The following is a 14827-nucleotide window of genomic DNA, read 5'->3' as shown; positions in this document are numbered from 1 at the left end:
CCCTTTTCAGCAGGAAGTAGCTAAGAGAATACGCCATCCCCTTTTCCTTATGACTCAGGGTGAAGTCTCTCTCAGGGAGGAGTGATAGGGAATGGCAAAGGACACACCAACAAAGGAGATTAATCAGAACTGACTTTGACAAGCACTGTGGCAATTGGACAATTAAAATAGACATTCGGATCGCAGGGAAGAAGCACAAACTGGGGAGGAGGGTGGAGAGAATGGTGCGGCAATGAAGGAGTGAAAGCCCAGAATCCCTGTGAATGTTCATTGAAACTAATAAAATTTAATAATAATAAAAAAAAAGCTACAGGAAGGAAGAATGCAATCCTGATTGAACATGTGCGAGCCTATAAGAGAGATAAAACTACATCTCCGGCCACATTAAAGCTTAGGTATGAGCCTGAAGAGGAAGAGTAGCAGAAAATAAGTCTGAAAAAAGGAGAAAGTGAGCCAATAGCAAAAGACTTTTAAAGATAGTTCACAAAAATTGAACTTTATAATAAGAAAATGGTATTTTCATAAACAGAAGAATGGCATACCTGGTTTTATATTTGGGGAGCACAATTTAGTTAGATTAAATATCTACAAAGAGAGCCTTAGTAATACAGCCCATAGTATGTTAACCCAAAGGCTGTGCCTCTCCAGGTCCTTGAATTTACCAGCTGTTCTCTGGAAAAAAGTTGGCAAGGCAATCTCTTTCTATGTTATTTACAGCCCCAAAACTTAATGGAAAGTCAGCTATGAATCTGTTCTAACTCAACAGCAATGAGTTCTTGAGTTGAGAATATTTCTCTTCAGTATAGGAATAGATTCAACTTGTCACTCATTTCTAGGCTCTGCTTTCTCTATACTGACACATTTTTCTAGAAGGCATACACTTTCAGAATTAAGTGTTCAATTACCAGCCAAAAGGTTAATGGTTCAGTCACCCAGACACACCATGGATGATGGGCCTATTAATCTACATTCTAAAGGCCACAGTCTTGAAAACTCTATGGAAGGTTTCTGTGTGGCAAGCATGGTGGCCATGATGCAAAAATAAATTTGAAGGGAACTGACAAAAATAGGCTGCTTCTCTCATGATTCCAAAATGTCTCCCAGCTGATAAAAAACAAACATTTATCTCAGTGTTCTGAGCTACAGACTTGTTGTTCAGGTAATAGAACCAGCTTATGTCTTAAAACACCCCTGAAATAACTACTTGAAACCAGAAAATGGAATCTCTGGATAGCATAAGCAATTAACTTGCTTAGCTGACACAAAAAGGTTGGGCCTTTGTTCACTCAGACTTACCTCAGGAAAAAGATCTGATTCACTGGAGCAATTAAAACTATTAAGGTGCTAATGGATGAGAAATGACTATATGGCAACCTTTTATTATTTTTAAATCAGAGAATACTATTGACTTAATCTAAGCCAGTGATACTCTGAATATGGTCCATGGACAAAGTATCTACTGCCTGTCCGAGATAACTATTGAAAATAAAGACAGTTAAACACTTACTACAATTTGACCAAATAATTGATCTTAAAGAAGCAAAGCTAATATCTAGTATGTCTTTGCTTTTATTTTTTTACTTGTTACGTAATCCATTTTTATTGTATTTTACATAAGGATGAGTGTACCATGAACTGGAAGAGGAAAAGGAATACTAGCCCTTCCTCACAGATGTTTAAACCACCAATCAAATGTGTATGCTCTACTTGGTAGCACAGCGGTGGTGTCAGCATCACTGGAGGCATGTGGTGGGGAGGCCTTTCCCCCTCCTAGCAACCTATGTGCATCAGCATAAAGCTGCTCCTAAGGGTTTCCAGTGGCTGGTTTTTATGAAGTGGGACCCAGGCCTTTCTTCTGAAGTACACCTAGGTGGGCTTGAATCTTGAAACTATCATCATTTTTTTAAAAATAAAGGACTTTATTTAAAATGACAAGTTTAACGGATGGTACAAATACCAGATATTAACACTGGCAGAAGTTGGTCTGATAGTTTTCTGTTCTTTAAGGATATTATTATTTGACACCATCCAGGAACTGCTGAGTGACAAAAACAAATCAACATCATGGTATGTACTTGGGAGAAGGAAAGACTTTATTGGACTTTAGCTCTTCTATTATCTCATCCTTTCCTCCAAGTTGTCCCACTGTGATTCAGACACCTGCCAAACCTTTGAACGTGACCATCTTCATAAACTAAGCATTACATGAATATACTCACCTTCTCACAGAGGAATTTAAATTACTAGAATCTAGCATTCAACGCTTTTAAGAGAAAAACAACTGTGAGCTAGACTAGCACAAGGTGGTGACTAAGCCGAGCTGGATCCCTTTTCCATGCTCTTGGCACTGAGGCATGGAAATTCCAGAGACTTGAAAGAGAAAAAAAAGTTCAAGATAAATTTCATGGATCTATGTTTTTCCTTAAAAATTCATTTCAGAAAAATTATTTAGATTAACATGCTAAAGGCTCTTGAATAGTAAAAGAAGATATATAGCAATTTGTCAAGATGAGGTTTTTGTTTGTACTTTCAAATAAAAGGGAAATAATAAAAACAATTAAAAATAGCCTTTTAAAAAATCTGAAAGACCATCTTGATTCTTTCCTTCTAATTAAAGCTCTGTAGTTAAAATTTTGCTAGAAAATAACCTGTTTTTAATCTCACTGTCCACAAAGACAGGCACAAGAAGACAGTAAGTGCAGAAGGGAATTGAGAGAACCTCTAGTTTGATTTCCTCACTTTTAAAATTGGAAACTAAAGCAAATAAATTTGTTTTGTTTTTTTTAATCTTATGTGTTAAAATTTTTCTCTCAGGGAGCTTCAAAGCTTGGTGTCTGCGCAGTTTTAACATGAGGTAAATGCTCCTGGTAGGACTCTTCCTTATGTGGTGTCTCCTTTAGTGCCATAAATCACTCCTGAAACTTAAACAAAGGTTCAGTGAAGTCCACATTATAGTCAGTGCTGCATTGAAATGTTTCATTTTTGTTAAACTCTACAAGAAATTGAGACAGGAATGCTTTCTTGGTAAATAACTACCTGAAATATAGTATATATATACCTTTTCCAGTAAAATAAGATGAATGGAGCCTCAGAGCTTCTGATAAGCCAAGGTTTATAAACAACTGTGATGCTCCAGAGATCTGAGACATGCACACAAATCAGCAGTGATTGCAAGCTTGACATAATTGAAAATGAAACAAAGTAACTTTGGTTTAGTTGTTGTTATTAAGTGCTGTCAAGTCAAGTATGGCTCATAGAGACCCTATGAAGAACAGATCTGAGCCCTGTCCTATCAGTGCCATCCTCACAATCTCTGAAACACTTGAGTCCACTGCAGCAGTTACTGTGTCAATCCATCTGGTTGATGGTCTTCCTCTCTTTCACGGACCCTCCACCTTTCCAAACATGATGTTACTCCCAAGGAAAAGCCCTTCCTAGCAACACGCCCAAATTATGTGAAATGTAGTTTTATTACCTTTGTCTCCACGGAGCACTAAGGCTACACCTTCTCCAAGACATACCTGCTTATTCTTTTGGCAGCCCACGAGATATTCAGTACACTTCTCCAATATCACAGCTCAAGGTCATAAACCCTTCTTCTGCCATCCTCATTCAATGTCCAGTTCTCAGAAGCTTAGTAAGTGAATTAAAAGGCCATGGTGTAGATTGAGAACTCCTTAATCCTCAAATTTATATCATTGTTCTTCAACAATTTGGAGAGGTCTACAACTGCCAACTTTCCCAATGCAATACGTCTCCTGATCTTCTGACTATTGTTTGTTATGGATCCAAGTTAGGTGAGTTGTTGACAGTTTTAATCTTTTTTCATCTATCATGATGTTGCCTATTGCTCCAGTGGTAAGAATTCCTGTGTCCTTACCATTGATATGTAATCCATATTGAAATCTGTATTCTTTGATCTTCTGCATTAAGTACTTCAAGTCCTCCATACTTACAGCAAGAAACGTCATGCCATTTATGTAAGATAGGTTACTACAAGTCTTCCTCCAAATCTGATATCAAATTCTTCTTCATTATGTTCAGTTTCTCAAATAATTTTGTCAGCACACATATTGAATAGTTATGGAGAAATGATAAAACACTGGCACATCACTTTCTTAATTTTAAATCATGCTATGTTCCCTTGCTCCATTGGTGCAACATCGTCTTGGTCTAGGTATAGATTTTATATTAGCACTATTAAGTGTTCGGGGACTCCCATTCTTCTCAATATTAGCCACAATTTGTTATGATTCACATAGTTAAATACCTTCATATAATCAATAAAATACAAATAAATATTCTTTTGGTATTCTTTGCTTTCAATCACAATCCATCTGACATCAGCAATCATATTTGTGGAGCCACAGCCTCTTCTAAATCCATCTTGGACTTGTGAAAGTTCTCTGTATTTGTATTATTCCAGCCAGTTTTTAATGATCTTCAGCAATATTTTGCTTGCATGTGTTATAAATGACATTGTTCTATAATTTTGACATTCTGTTGGAACCTCTTTCTTGAGAATGGAAACAAATATTGATCTCTTCCAGTAAGTGGACCAAGCGACTGTCCTCCACCTGAAATTTAGTAGTTTACTTTTTTTCATAAAAGCACAGTGATTGTTCACTAAGTATGCATACAGAGCACAAAATTCAACTACGATAAAACAGATTTTAACTACCTTTAAGAACTATTATCGTTTAAGAGGGAGAAAAAGACCCAGCCAATTCCATGGTGACCCTTCACAGGTTTTCTGAAGCAAATTTACTATCTTAAGCAAATCTTAACTGTTACAACCACATTACCTCTCTTCTATAAAATGACTTGTCAGTTTAGATTACCAACTTTCAATTAAGAGCCCAGCAGAAATTTACTCTCCTTGTTGTCAAGTCAGAACCAATTAAAAATTGAATCTTCAGAGAGAGTATTTCAAATAGGAGGAAATGAAATCTATTAGCCAAGACTTTAATCCCCTAGAGAAGAGAAAACTGAAGGAGAAAATAGAATGGAACTATGGGAGAAGGTAGGGCACTCTCCTCCTGTGAGAATTGTAGCCTTGGTAACCCTCTGGAAGATTAGCTAAGAGTCAGTTCTGACTGTACAGTAGTAAGTAGGGAGCAATATTTACTGAAGAAGCTCGGGTGGGATAACTGCATTTTGTGTTGTGGTGCAAACAGAAAGGTCATAGGCCAGAATCCACCAATGGGGCTCTGAGAGAGAATGATGAGCAGTCTCCTCCTCTTCCAAAGATCTACAGCCTCAGAACCTTGAAGGAGGGTCAGAATTGACTCCATGATAGTACTGATAATGTTTGCTGAGTACTTAATGTGTACTGAAAAATTCTGCTCATTTCATTCTCCGCTATTTTGTGAGAATTTTTTTTCTTACTAAGGAGACAGAAATAACTAGTCCAAAGCCATAGAAGTAAAAATTTGTTAGGTTGATGAAAAGTCTTGCCGAAGTAAAGCAGGTTCTAAACTTAATTAATCTAAAATATCAGAATAGACAAAGGGCCATGCACTGAGGAAGGAGGCAGTGTGAAGATAGACACACAAGACAGATGCATCAACATGCTCAGAAGCTGTGAGAAAGGAACTGCTCATCTTTCACTCTCTCTCACCAGCTGATGGACTTGAACTACCAAAAATGGCTTTATCTATCATTTTTATTTCTTTTTAAATTTTTAACTGTGATTTTAATGAAAGTTTACAGAAAAGTTGGATTTTTCATTCATTCATTCATTGTTACACATTTTCCTTCCTACCCACTCCAATTTGCTTTTGTTAAAAAAAAAATCACAGGGAGTTCTAGTGGCCTAGTGGCAGGAAGCTGCACCGCAATCCCAGAGGTGTGTGGTTCAAATCCACCAGATGCTCTGCTGCAGAAGGAGGTTCAATCTCCTCCAGTACCAGTCATATCTGATTTGATGGTACACACACAAAGATAATAAAACAAATTTTTAAAAAATCATTCATTGTTGCTTAATATCCCCCCTCTGCAACCCATCTATTCTACTCTGCTATGCACCTCTTATTCTGGACTTCCCAACTTCTACATCATAGAGGAAGCCATGTCCAACAGAATTCAAGATTCCCCTAATCAACTGATCTCTTTGCAGTATCTATCTTAATATAAGACTTACTGTCATTATCAGCTCATTATTTTTATTATTGCTATTATTTTAACTGACATATTGGAAAATAATGATATAGAAATACACAGGACAGTGTAGACAAAATCTTGAGTGTTGGATATATTGTGGTTAAGGCTGCATGTCATCTTAATTCTCCATGATTTTCTAATTTGGTAACTGTGATTTAAACTTTCCTCTGATGAGATCTACTATAATGGAATCATCCCCTTAATTAGATATGATATGATATGATTGATATATGATATGATATGATTATTCCCTTGTTAAGGCTTTCTATAATGTAAGCATCTCTATGTCAACATGTATGTTTGTTGTTATGTGCGGTCGAGTCGCTAGCGACTCATAGTGGCCCTATGTACAACAGCCCTAAACTCCGCTCTGTCCTGTGTCTCTGACACTCCCATCCCAATTATCCCAGTCACTGAATCAATCCACCTCATAGAGGGCCTTCCTCTCCTGCGCTGTTCCTCCACCCTCCCAAGCATGATGTCCCTCTCCAGGGACCGGTCTCTCCTCACAACATGTCCAAAGTATGTTAGACGGAGCCTCAGAATCCTTGCCTCCAAGGAGCCACCCAGTTTAACCCTTTCCAGGACAAATCTGTTTGTTTTCCTAGCAGTCCATGGTATTCTCAATGCTCTTCTCCAGCACCACAGCTCAAAGGCATCAATTCTCCTTCTATCCTCCTTGGTTATGCGGATGACACAACCCTGCTTGCTGAAACTGAGGAGGACCTGAAGTGCCTGCTGCAGAGTGTCAAGAACTGCAGCCTACAATATGGATTGAGGCTCAATGTCAAGAAGACAAAGATTCTCACCACTGAACCAATTGGCAGCATCAGGATGGATGGTGAAGAAATTGAGATTGTACACAGCTTTAGTTTGCTTGGCTCCACAGTCAACAGTCTTGGCACCAGCAGCCAGGAAATTAAAAGGTGCATTGCCATGGGAAAGTCTGCTGTTAGGGACCTCTCCAAAGTACTGAAGAGCAATGGTGTCTCTCTGGAGACTAAGGTGTGTCAACATGTATAGTCAATTGAAAAGTTTCGCTAGCAGGGATGGTTAGGGGTTGGGAGGTGGGTGTCCTACGTAGAATCTGTATGGATGTCTGACAAAGCTCTATTTCTTTTTCTTGTTCTGGATCCTGCTTCTGACTCATCACTTCCCACTGTTACTCTTGATCCAATGACCTGCCTTACCTATCAACCTTATTTCTCCTCTTTTGGACATAATGAGATTAACTTTTCCTTCAATAGCATAAACAGTTTTTCAAGTGCTTTTCTTTTTTCTTCTTAAGTTTACTAGGCTAGTACAGTCATATTTTATTGTTATACTGGAAAAAGACAATTCTGTTCATTGAAGTTGGTATTTTCTGGGGCAGCTGTCACTCCCAAAAGGTCAATAGAGAGTGCTAGATAATAGACAGTGAACTTCAACTGAAAGAGAAATAGCAGTTCCCTATGAGAATGTTTCTTAAAAGGCCCCGGTAACAAGAGTTGTTAAAATGTTGTTAAAGTGTACAGATCTTTGGTCCTTGTCTTTGAGATGTTGGTTCAGAGGGATTGAAATATGCCCCTGGAATTTTTAATAGTCCCCAACGTGACTGTTCAATTAGAAAACTGTAAGAAGCACTGTTTTTTTAAAGATGATTTTTAAAAGGTGGTCAAAGACAGCAGGACCTTGAATCTCAAATATCCTGATAAAACCCGTAAGGTATTTCTGTCATGTTTCTTAACCTCAGTTGTGCACCACCCACTAACTACCATTCACTCCCACTTAGGTTCTAGTTTTTAACCTCAAACACATCACTTCACCTCAGCATACAATTTCTTCCCTTATCAAGTCATTGCCTTTCTACGCATCCTGCATCACGGGGGCACCAAATTATTTTCTATTCCATGCTTACACTAAGCTCTTCAATTATATGTATTTTTTTTGTGCATGCCTTTCTCTGTACGGAATACCTTTTCCCATGAGTTTCCCATTGTACTTATTCCATCATCCAGAGTTGAGACATCTTTTGTGACTGATATATTTCACTCAGGGTAATATCCTGCCTAGCGGCACTATCATAGAACCTCACTGACAAGAGGGTTTGGGAGGAGAATTGGATAAGAGTGGATAGATAAAGAACATTGCACTGGAACAGATAAAGATAAAAACTATTTAAAAGGAGTATATGATTAGGCATTATATGTATGACAACAGAATACATTGCAAAGAGGACTAGGGAAAGGGGAGGTACTTGTGCAACAATGAATGGATATTTTTTTTAAAAAAGTAAACTGAGGAGGGTGAAGAGAGGGAGAAGGGGTAAAAATGAGCAGCAATGAATGAATGAAAATCTAACTTTTTTATAAACTTTCTTTAAATCATAATTAAAATTAAAAAATTATTTTAAAAAAGAAGAGTTCAAACATCACTTTGTAAAGTCACTTTGTTCTGCTCCTCCATGCAGAGTTCATTCTTATCTCTGTCATCTCTCATCGTGGATCTTTGTTCTTTATAATGTACACTTGTTGTTATTGTTGTTATGTGCTGTCAGGTCGCCTTCAATTCATAATGACCCTCTGTACAAGATCCCTAACCCCTGATCTATCCAGTGCCAACTTCACTGTCTCTGACACACCTACTCCCATTACCCCAATCACTGAATTGATCGATCTCTTGCAGGTCTTCCTCTCTTGTGTTTTCCCTCTACCCTTCCAAACATGGACTGGTCCCTCCTTGCAACATGCAAAAAATACGTCAGGAGAAACCTCAGAATCCTTACCTCCAAGGAGCAGCCATGTTTTACCTTCTCCAGAACACACCCCTTTGTTCTCCTAGCAGTCCATGATATATTCAGCACTCTTCTCCAGCACCACAGCTCAATGGCATCAATTCTCTTTCTATCATCCTTAGTCATTGTCCAGCTCTGATAACCTGTAATTGAGAAGACTATGGCCTAAATCAGGTGCACTTATTCTCCAACCTGGCATCATTGGTCTTCACTACTCTGGAGAGGTCACTTGACAGCTGACTTTCCTAATGCAATCTATCTCTTGATTTCCTGGCTGCTGGTGCCAAGAGTCTTGATTGTGGGGCTAAACAAACTAAAACTGTTAACAATCTCAATCTCTTCATCTTCCATTATGATGCTGCCAATTGGTCCAGTGGTGACAATCTTTGTTTTCTTTTTTTTCTTTTTTTCTACAATTATATTTTATTAATTTTCATACACATTTACAGAGATTTTGGGTTTCCATTCATTCATTGTTGCACTATTCTCTCTATCCTCCTCCCAGTTTGTTCTTGTCCAAATGCCACAGTGCTTGTCAAAGCCAGTTCTGATTAATCTTCTTTGTCAGTGTGTCCTTTGCCATTCCCTATCACTCCTCCCTGAGAGAGACTTCACCCTGAGTCATAAGGAAAAGGGGATGGCATATTCTCTTAGCTACTTCCTGCTGAAAAGGGACGCTGTGGGTTTCAGGGTGAAGATCTTTTCTCACTACTCTAAAGGGCCCCTTTGGCAGTAGGAAACACATAGACTATTATGGAGATTGATTTTGGAATTTAGATGCACTCTTATTGATTGTGCTTGGCCATACATGTTCATATCCTTGAAGATGTATCATGGGGGTGTTGCAACCTAGAAGACACAAATTTGACTAACAAGTTATAAGTACATGAGTCTAAAAATTATGGAAAAGTAAAAGAAAAGATTCTTTCATTGTTTTACAAACCCTCCCCCAGGTCCCCTCCACCATGTAGCCCTCACTCTAGTCTCCTGTGATGAAAGAAATACCTAGTTATATATCTCTTTTAAACAGTTTTCTCCCTCCTCTGTTTCAGTGCAGTATACATTATTGAACCCATCTTACTCAGTCTCTCCCCAACCTCAAGGACAGTCCCATTCTACAACTGTGGCATCATGTAATATTTGTCCTTTTGTGACTGGGATATTTCACTCAGCATAATGTTCTCCAGAGTCAACCATTTTGAATAATATTGCATGAGTTCCTTGTTTTTTAATGCAGCATAGTATTCCATTGTGCGAATATACCACAGCTTCTCTAGCCATTCGTTTGTTGATGGGCACTTAGGTTGTTTCCAACTCCTTGCTATTGTGAACAAAGCTGCAATAAACATGGGTGTGCATATATCTGCTTGGATGTCAGCTATGGTCTCTTCAGGGTATATTCCCAGTAGTGGAATTGCTGGGTCAAATGGTATCTCTATTTGCAACTTTTTGAGAAAGCGCCGTACTGCTTTCCACAGGGGTTGCACCATTTTACACTCCCACCAACAGTGAATTAGGGTTCCAGTTTCTCCACAACCTCGCCAGCATTTGTTGCTTGCTGTTCTGTTAAATTTTGCTATTTTGACTGGGGTGAAATGATATCTCATAGTTGTTTTAATTTGCATCTTTCTTAGGGCTAGGGATTTTGAGCATTTCTTCATGTGTTTGTTAGCCATCTGAATGTCGTCTTCGGTGAAGTGCCTGTTCATATCCTGTGCCCATTTTTCTATTGGATTATTTACCTTTATCTTGTTGTGGTGCTCAAGTATTTCATAAATTCTGGATATAAGTCCCTTATCTGATATATTATTACCGAATACTTTTTCCCAGTCAGTGGCTTCCTTGATGTTGAGCGTCAGTGCGTTTTGAAGGCTTCAGTCCTTGACCTTCGCAGCAAGTGCTTCAGGTCCTTCTCAGTTTCAACAATCAGGGTTGTGTCATCTGCATAACGCAGGTTGTTGATGAATCTTCCTCCAATCCTGATGCCACATTCCTCTTCAGACAGCCCAGCCTCCTGGATGATCTGTTCTGCATACAGAAGTCAATCCTGGAGTACAAGTTCAAGACAAAAGAATTTTTCTCAGAACTGTCTGAGATAAGAAGCCTTCCCTGATACTTGTACCTGATAGTTGTACATAGAGACCCTTAAGATCAAGAGATACTAGTCGCATCATAAGAGACTTGCAGCAGCATGAGGTGTTCAGAATCAGAGAAAACCCAACAGCTTGAGATGTAAGCCATCATATCAAGGACTGGGTAAGAGGAAAGAGTTGTTGAATGGTGTAGGTTTGACCATGTGCACTAGGTTGTAATAATTTGTTTACTTGCCTCTTCTCAGTAGGTAGTATAGATAGAGAAAATGTCTTCATCACTATATAATAGTATCCAGTAGAGGGTCCAGTAGCAAAAAAATCAAGCCAACTTCCCTCAAGTTAATTCTGGCTCTTGGGAACCCTTGATGGTAAATCTTTATAAGAAGAGATTATTTATCTTGCTCCCACATAGTAGCTGGTGATTTTAATTTTCAATCTTTCAGTTAGCAGTGCAACTGGTAACAAACTGGTATACCACCAGAGCTCCCTTGGATTTGTCAACCTCCAAGATTCATAACACTGAACAAACCTTTCTCTTAGAATCTAACCCACAGACAGACTTGGGACTTGCCACACACCTTTATGCATGTAAGCCATTTCCAGGGAATAAGTAATGCATAGATTCACAAACATTGAGTTGATTCTGACTCACTGAAACACTCCACTGAATTATCAAGGATGTAGATCTTAATGTAAAGAGTGCACAGAAAATTACATCATACTTGGAAAAGTGGAGAGTCAGCAAAGGTGAAGAAGAGCCTACATGAGATGGAGTGTACAGTGACAGTAACAAAGGGGTTTGCACACAACAGAGATACGAACATGGTGCAGGACTGGGCAGAGTTTGTTCTGTGTACATAAGATTAATACAAAGAGGAGCAACAAACATATACATGTAAATATGTATAGATGTGAACAAAATGGATTTACACAATGACTGTACCAATATGTGCAGATGTGTCAAAGAAAATAAGGATGGCTCAGGATAGGACAGAGCTGAGGGTTATTTTTTGTAGGGTCTCTATGAGTCGTATGTAATATACTCAACAGCACATAAAAACAGCAATAACATATATGTAAACATATATATAAACATATATACATATATACACATATATATACAAATATATACATACATATATATATATAAATATAATGGTATTAAGTACCATCAAGTCCACTAAACTATAACATACAGCAATCCTATGAATCCTTAGTTTTACTTCTCTAGAGGACTTCTCCTAAGTTGTTGTTGTTGTTGTTGTTGATTGCCTTCGAGTTGAGCATGTCTCATAGTAATCCTATGAACAAAAGGCCTGAAGCCCTTCTACAACTATTGACATTTATCAAAATTCATAGTTTCTGGAAGCATGTTATTTAGGAAGTGGATGCCACTCCTGCTTCCACACTTGTCATAGTATGTTATTGCTGTTATGTGCCATTGAGTCACCTGCAATGTATAGCCAACTATGTACAGAAGCTCTGAACCCTTCCCTGTCCTGAGCCAGTCTCACTAATTTTGACACACCATACCCCATGGCCCCAGTTACTGTATCAATCCATTTCATCTGAGGTCTCCCTCTCCTGCACTGTCCGTTCACCCTTCTGACCATGATGTCTTCTCCAAGGACCAATCTTTCCTGTCGATGTGGCCAAAGTAAGGCAGAGCTTCAAAATCCTAGCCTCCAAGGGGAGACTTGTTTCATCCTCTTCAAGACAGATCTATTTGTTTTCTTGACAATCTATGGTATGCTCAAGACTCTTCTCCAGCACCACAACTCTAAGGCATCTATTCTTCTTCTGTCATACTCAGTCATTGTCCAACTCTGAAGCATAACAAGTAATTGAGAAGACCATGGCCTGGGTTAGGCTTACCTATGTATCTTGACTGACATCATTGCTCTTCAGCACTCTGGAGAGGTCCATGACAGCATATTTCCCAATGCAATTTGTCATTTGATTTCCTGACTGCTGGTGTTAAGAGTGTTGATTTGTGGATCCAAGTAAACTGTAATTGCTAACAACCTCAATCTCTTCTCCATCTATTATGGTGCTGCCAATTGACCCAGTGGTGAGAATCTTTGTCTTCCTGATATTGAGCTTCAATCCATATTGATAACTACAGTCCTTGAACTTTTGCAGCAAGTTTCAAGTCTTCTTAAGTTTTAGCAATATTGTGTCATCTGCATGTTGTAGGTTGTTAATGAGTCTTCCTCCAATCTTGATACCACACTCCTCCTCATAAAGTCCTGCGTCACAAATGATCTGTTCTGCATACAGGTTGGAAAGGTACTGGAACAGGATGCATCCCTGATGCACTCCTTTCCTAATTTTGAACTATGCAGTGTTTCCTTGTTCTTTTTGGAGGGCTGCTTCTTGGTCCAAGTATAAGTATCATATAAGCACGATTAAGTGTTCTTAGATTCCCATTTTCCTCAAGGTTAGCCACAATTTATCCCCATAGTCAAATGCCTTTGCATAATCAATGAAGCAGACATTCTTTTGGTACTCTCTGCTTTCTACCAGCATCCATCTTACATTGGCAATAATGTCCCTAGTGCCATGACCTCTTCTAAACCCAGCCTGTATTTCTCATAGTTCTCTGTACTATTCAAGTCTTTTCTGAATAATCTTCAGGAGAATTTTGCTAGTGTGTAATATTAGTGATATTGTTCGATAATTTCCACACTCTGTCAGGTCACCTTTTTTTGGAAGGGGAATAAATATGGATCTCTTCCAATCAGTTGGCTATGTAGTTGTCCTCCAGATTTCTTGGTACAACTTGGTGAGCACATGGAGGGCAGCATCTGTTTGCTGAAATATGTCAATTGGTATTCCATCAATTCCTGGGGCTTTAGTTTTTGCCAAGTCCTTCCTGAACTTTCTCCTTCATCACCATTGCCTTTTGTTCATATATTGTTTCTTGAAATTCTTCTGTTTCTTGAAATTCAGCCAATTATTTTTGTACAATGACTATATACTCCTTCCATCTGCTTTTAATGCTTCTTGAATTGTTCAATATTCTTCACATAGCATCCTTAAGCACTGCAACTCATGGCTGAGGTGTGTCCTGTTGTGCAGATTTCTTAAATTGTTCTAATCATCTTAGAATACTGTGGAAAAACCACCCTAACTTCAAGACCTCAGAAAGAGCTTTTTTACTCACTCAGCCCTACACTGACTTTCAGCTGGTCACCATTCCTATGTGAAACATATTCATAGCTATCTTTTCACTACCTTTCCTGGTATTATTCACACTAGCAAAGATTTTTCTGATTATGTCATTATTTTATTAATATGGTTCTCTTCACTCAAAATTCCAAGACAAGTCATGGTTTTTAGGTGCCATTGTGGCAACTACGACTCATAGTGACGGTCCTGTGCAGCCTCATCATCCCTGAAATATCTGAGCCCTTTGTTACAGTCACTGTGCCAATGTTTGATGAGGATCTTCCTGTCTTTTGTTGACCCTCCACGTTTCCAAACCTGATGTTTTTTTCCCAGGACTGGCTTTCCCTAACAATATGCCCAAAGCATGAGAAACAAAGTTTCTCCTTTCGGCAAGAGTTATGTCTATTTTTCTTTGTTTGTTTATTGCTGTATTTTTAATGCTTAGTATATAATAAATATTTTGATAAATGGATTAATGAGTGAATGTGGTTGTTGTTGTTATGTGCCGTCGAGTCACTTGTGACTCATAGCGGCCCTATGTACAAGAGCCCTAAACTCTGCAATGTCCTGTGCCAATCACACCATCTCTGACACGCCCATCCCAATTATCCCAGTCACTGAATCAATC

The sequence above is a fragment of the Elephantulus edwardii genome, unplaced genomic scaffold (assembly GCF_000299155.1).
Source record: "Elephantulus edwardii isolate Elephantulus edwardi_28Jun2011 unplaced genomic scaffold, EleEdw1.0 scaffold00277, whole genome shotgun sequence".
In the NCBI taxonomy this organism is placed as follows: domain Eukaryota; kingdom Metazoa; phylum Chordata; class Mammalia; order Macroscelidea; family Macroscelididae; genus Elephantulus; species Elephantulus edwardii.
Note: the sequence above shows the minus strand (reverse complement) of the source record.